The 6364-nt window shown below is 44.2% G+C and overlaps 1 long non-coding RNA gene across 1 annotated transcript; it reads right to left on the minus strand.

Moving 5' to 3' along the window:
* Positions 1-5307: 5307 nt before the first annotated feature.
* Positions 5308-6357, minus strand: LOC140730735 (uncharacterized). The gene is made up of 2 exons (XR_012099663.1): positions 6242-6357; positions 5308-5886 (listed from the first exon to the last, which is right to left on the minus strand). It is a non-coding gene; the product is annotated as an uncharacterized lncRNA (long non-coding RNA).
* Between the last annotated feature and the right edge of the window lie 7 nt (positions 6358-6364).

The following is a 6364-nucleotide window of genomic DNA, read 5'->3' on the forward strand; positions in this document are numbered from 1 at the left end:
CTCTTCCCATCCTGTCTCTTGTAAAACTGCCATCCCCTTCTCTCAGTTCCTCCCTCTCTTTCGCATCTGCATCGCTTCCATTCTCTCACCACACCAGGGATAGGTTTCCTCTTGTCCTCACCTATCACCCCATCAGCCTCCGCATCCAGCATATAATTCTTTGCAACTTCCACCTTTTCCAATGGATGCCACCACCAAGTACACCTTCCCTCACCCACCCAACTTTCTGCTTTCCACAGGGATTGCTCCCTACATGACACTCTTATCCATTCATCCCTGCCTACAGATCTCCCTCCTGGCACTAAGTGGAACAAGCGCACCTGCCCCTACATCTCCTCCTTTGCTACCATCCTGGACCCCAAACAGTCCTTCCAGGTGAGGTGACACTTCACCTGTGAGTCTGGGGTCATCTACTGCGATTGATGCTCCCAGTGTGGCCTCCTGTATATTGGTGAGACCTGATGTAGATTGGGGGACCACTTTGCCGAGTACCTGCGCTCCATCCGCCAGAAAAAGCAGGATCTCCCAGTGGCCGCCCATTTTAATTACACTTTCCAGCATTTTGTGCTGCTCAAAATTTCCAGCAAATGCAGATTTCCTCAAGTTTGTGCTAAATTGAGGACTTTGGGACAGACCCAGTTCAAGATGGAAAGTTTGTTAGGCTATCACTGCAATTGTAATACATATAATTGTGTACTTGAATTTCTAAAAGCATTAGACTTTTTGATAATATTTGAATTTGGTGGGGGGGGGGGTGGATTTAGTGGGTATACTTCCTGTTTCTTTGCTCCGTTCTCTAACTCCGCTGGGGGTAATGAACCTTAGGTTGGTTTGCTAATTGCCATTAAACTTTACAAGAGGATGAAGATCTGTTTGGATTTGGACATGGGGTTTTTTCTTGTAGTTGGGATGGGAGTTAAAGGAGAAGGAACAAGACAAATATAGGGAATTTAGCTCTTTTTTTGAGTTAATGGCATGATAGAGGGTGAGATGAGGAGAAGTGAAGAAAGGAGTGCTGTTGGGAGTCTAAAGGAATCAAACCATTCAGATCAAACCTTTGACTGAAAGGATTACCCATCAAGAATACAATTTCCATCTAATCCTTCCCTCCGATCTGAGAATCTACAAGTACCTGAATGACAGGCTTGAGTGGAGCACCAACACAGAGGCTGTGTACAAGTAGGGCCAGAGTTGCCTCGATTTCCTGAGGATACTGAGGCCTCTCCTTCACATTGTCACCAGTACAATCTTCTATATGGTGGCATGATGGGGAAATGGCATCAACACGGGTGATGCCAACAGGCTCAATAAACTGATTAGAAAGGCCGGCTCTATTATAGGAGTCAAACTGGACACACTGGAGTTTGTGGTAGAACAAAGGACCCTAAGGAAAATCCTGGCAATTCTGGACAATGTTTCCCACTCTCTGCATGCCACCTTGGCTGAACAGAGCAGCACTTTCAGTAATTGACTAAGACAACTTCACTCCTCCAAAGAATGCTATATGAGGTCATTCTTACCCATGGCCGTTAGGCTCTATAATGAGTCAACCTAGAGCCAGGGAAGTGAAGCCACTTGTTGGACTGTTTGAGGTCACTTATTTTTTATTCTTTCTACATCTCTTCTAATATCTATATCTGTACACTTGTAATGCTACTGTGCCACTGTAAATTCCTTTGGGATCAATAAAGTATCTATCTGTCCTCAATATCATACATATCTATCATCCTTAGTTAGCCCACATGACATAGTGTAGAAGTCAAACACCCATCATGTGAAGTGAGCGAGATTTGGAGCTGTCTTAATTTGTGCTGCACACAAACAACAAATTCACGTCTAGTAAGTCAGCAATAATAATCTTGATTCTGATTCCACATCAGATGCTGCAGGGCAGCAGTGTGGCCAATCCTCAATGTGTTCCAGTATCAAAGCTTTAGAATTAATGTGTTTACAGAGAAGTTGCTGGACTTGATGTCACTGTTTTATGTTCAATCTCCTCTCCTGAAGGTTCTGACGTGCTCGGGCTATAGATCTTCTGGAAGCTGTCAGAATCAGATGTTACATCACTGTCACGTTTGAAATTTGTTGTTTTCCGGCAGCATTACAGTGCAAGACATAAAATATAATAAATTACAATAAGAAATATGTATAATTTTTTGGTAAGTAGTGTGAAAATAGCGAGGCAGTGTTAGTGGGTTGGTTCATTGTCTGTTCAGAAATCTGATGAGGGAGGGAAGAAGCTGTTCCTGAAATGTTAAGTGTGTGTCTTCAGGCTCCTGTACTCCTCTCTGATGATAGCAATGTGAAAAGAGCATGTGTTGGGTGATGGGGGGGGGGGGGGGGGTCCTTGATGATGGATGCCACCTTTGTGAGTTACCACCTTTTGAAGATGTCCTTGATGCTGGGGAGGCTAGTGCCTATGCTAGAGCTGGTTGAGCTTGCAGTTCTCTGCAGCTTTTTCTATTCCTGTGCATTGCCTCCTGCCTGGTTGATGATGACACAACCAGTTAGAATGCTCTCCATGCTATGCATGTAGAAATTTACTAGTCTTTGGTGACATACCAAATCTCTGAATGAAATATAGCCCTTGGCGTGCCTTCTTTATAATTGCATCAATATGTTGGAACCAGGATAGATCATCTGAGATGTTGACTCCCAGGAACTTGAAACTGCTCACCCTTTCCACTGCTGACGGTCCGGTTGTAATTCAAACTGGGATCTATTTCTAAAGCCAGCTTTGTGACTGATGATAACTGGACCAGCCAGGACAACAGTCCAACATTCCTCCTTTGCATTCATGGGCAAATTATCCAGAAAAGATCCATGACTAGAAAGCACGAGAGATTCTGCTGATGCTGGAAATTCGGGGCAATAAACACAAAATGCTGGAGGAACTCAGCATGTCCGGCAGAATCCATGGAGAGGAATAAACAGATGACATTTTGGGCCAAGACTCTTCATCAGGACTGGAAAGGAAGGAGGGAGAATGCAGAACAAGGTGGGGAAGGGCAAGGAGTACAAGCTGGCAGACAATAGGCGAAACCAGGTGAGGGGGAAGGAAGGGGAGGGAATGAGAGAAGTTGGGCGGTTATAGGTGGAAGATGTAAAGAGCTGAAGAAGATCTTCAGGAATTCTACAACTCGTCCTCAGCATGATTTTTTTTATTATTGTTTCTTTTTGTATTTGCAGAGTTTGCCGCCTTTTGCACACTGGTTGTCAGTTTTCCATTGATTCTGCTGTACCTATTTGTTCTACTGGGAATGCCCACAAGGAAATGAATGTCAGGGTAGTATTTGGTGACATATATGTACCTTGATAATAAATTTAAACATGGGAATTGTATCAAAATGTGGATTTGGATTTCTTATTTGTTATTGAAGCAGCTTCTTCAAATTTTTCAATAATACACTGTTTATGAACTGCACTGAAGGACAAAGAACAGAGAATCACAAATTTGTTACCTAGCCTAGATCACACAAACACACCTCTATCTGTTGAGACACTGATTGTACCTTTGGTCTGTTACCTGGTAGAGTGCAGCATTATTTTGCTGGATATTGTCTTGTCCGCTCAAGTAAATTTAACAAAACCCTTGAAACTTTTTTTTACACATCCAAGGAATTTCTCAGAATTCTCGTTGACAGTACCTGAAAAAGACTTACTGACCTACATTAGGATTTTGCAGGTTGGGAACCTTTGTAACAAGTATGAAAACTTCAAAAGTAATTAAATGTGTTGATGCTGAGAATCTGAAATAAAAACAAAAACTCACCAGCTCGGCCAGCATCTGGGGAAAAAGAAACAGAATTAATGTTTCATATTTGAGATCCAGTTCTGGTAATTAATTAATTGGGTATTTAGTAGATTGAATGTTGTGGAGTAAATTATGTTTCTGGACTAATGAAAACTTAATGTGTGGAGAGTCCACGAGAACCAACGTACCTCTGGTATCCAGGGAATTCCATGACAAACAAGTTTAATTGTCATTCAACCCTACATGAATACAATCAAACCAGACAGCGTTACTCCAGGGTCAAGGTGCAAAACACAGTACCAAGTCACATACAGCACAAAGCATACTTAAGGTAGAAAGATACTGCCACCCAATAAGAGTCCAAACTCAAGCCATCCAACATCACCTAAATCTGCAGACGCCCACAGTAGAGCCTGTCTTCTGCCGAGCAAACTTTGTGGCAAAGATAGGTGGAGGGGTAGGTAGTGCTGAGACAGCAATGCAATTACAGCAGGACTTAGACAAATTGGAAAAATGGACAAAAAGTGGCAGATGGAACACAGTGTTGGGAAATGTAGGATAATGCATTTTGGTAAAAGGAACAATAGTGTGTACTATATCTAAATGGGGAGAAGGTTCAAACATCAGAGATGCAGGGAGACTTGGAAGACTCTTAGAAGGTTAACTTACAGGATGAGTCTGGTAAAGAAGGCAAATGCAATGTTGGCATTTATTTCAAGTGGAATAGAATATAAAAGCAAGAAAATAATGTTGAGGCTTTATAAGACAATAGTCAGGTCACACTTGGAGTTTGCCAACAGTTTGGGGCCCCATGTCTCAGAAGGGAGGTGTCATTCGAGAGACTCCAAAGGAGGTTCACGAGGATGATTCTGGGAATCAATGGGTTGACATACAAGGGGTGTTTGGCCACTTTGGGCCTGTACTCATTAGAATTTAGAAGAATGCATGGGGATCTCATTGAAATCTACTGAATTGTTGAAAGGACTAGATAGGGTAGATGTGGAGAAGATGTTTCCTATGGTGGGGGTATCCAGAACTAGAGGGCACAGCCTCAAAATTTAGCAGTGACCTTTTGGAAGAGGTAAGCAGTAACCTTTTTAGCCAGAGAGTAGTGATTCTGTGGAATGCTCTGCCACAGACTCTGGTGGAGGCCAACTCCATGCCTATATTTAAGGTGGAAGTTGATCGTTTCCTAATTGGTCAGGGCATCAAAGGATATGGTGAGAAGGCAGGTGTATGGGGTTGAGTGGGATCCAGAATCAGCCATGATGGGCTGAATGGCCTAATTCTGCTCATATGTCTTTATGGTAAGGGCAGTACTGACTCCAGCCTGGATGCCGTATCATACTGCCCCCGATGGAGTGCACTGGCACCAATACCTCTGTCCCAGCAGCTGTAAACATGCCACACCACAGCTTGAGCCACAGACTTTGCCCATACAAGATAGCAAGCACGTGTAGAATATCCATAGTACAATCACACAAAATATCTATGTAGACAATCATCTAATTAAGGGCCAAACTGTCCAACTATTGATGAATCACCATTATGCATTGTTATTTCACATAACTTTATTTTATTTTTATTACATTTTTTTCCAATTTAGACATTAACAGCAAGGCCCTTGAGAAGGTAGTGATGAACAATCTTCTTGAACTGCCTCCCTTCTGGCAAAAGCACCACTCCCAGAGGGAGCTACAAGGTTTAGACTCAGAGACAGTTTGGGATGCTGTGTGATGTGGAGGGGAACTTGCAGGTAATGCCGTTCTCGTGCACCTTCTCCGGGTGAGAAGTTGCTGGTTTGGGAGATGCTGCTGGAGATGCCCAGGGCGTATAGCTGCAATTCTTTCACTCAATGCAGCCACTCTGCAACAATCGTATACATAGCTGTGGATGGATGCTATTCAGAGTTACCGCTCTGTCCTGGATTAGGCAGAGTTTCACAAACGTGTGAATTAGCAGCAGGTCCAGGCCATTCGGCCCACCGAGCGGCTTCACGTCTTCATGCTGATCTGACTGAAAGCTTAACTCCATGGTAACCGTTCACTCTGCCTTCGAACCCAGCAACTCCGATTAACCATAACTTAATCCCAGGACAATTCACAATCACCAATCATCGTGTGCTCTAACATCTGGAACAGTAAAATAAAACGGTTATTAAGATGACACACAAAAGAGATTTTCGCTGTAGTTCGATAGACACGACAATAATAAAGCCATTGCATTCGCCACCGCAGTGAAGCCGGGTTATCCTCCAGTCCGACGGGCTGCCTGGGAGACAGAGAAGTTACTCGGATATCAACCGCTCTTTAATCAGGAGCTCGGACGACAAGCCCACTCCACAGACACGGGACCTCCGAGCACCAGCACGGCTGCGCCCGGGCTGCTTAGGCTCGACCCGCAGCTGTCCTCGTAGAATGCCAGAGGATGTCGGGCGAATGAAACTCGCCGAGCGGCAGGACCCCTTTCCTTTCCCCCCCTTCTTACCGTTGCGCTAGCTCGACCGGGCGTCACTATCCCGGCTGCTTGCGGCGAAGGGTAAACGTGACTTGCCGGCGAACGCTTGGTTTGTCCCTGACGTCAGAAGGCTGAGCCGAGGAAGAGGAAAAG

This window comes from Hemitrygon akajei, chromosome 7 (genome assembly GCF_048418815.1).
Source record: "Hemitrygon akajei chromosome 7, sHemAka1.3, whole genome shotgun sequence".
In the NCBI taxonomy this organism is placed as follows: domain Eukaryota; kingdom Metazoa; phylum Chordata; class Chondrichthyes; order Myliobatiformes; family Dasyatidae; genus Hemitrygon; species Hemitrygon akajei.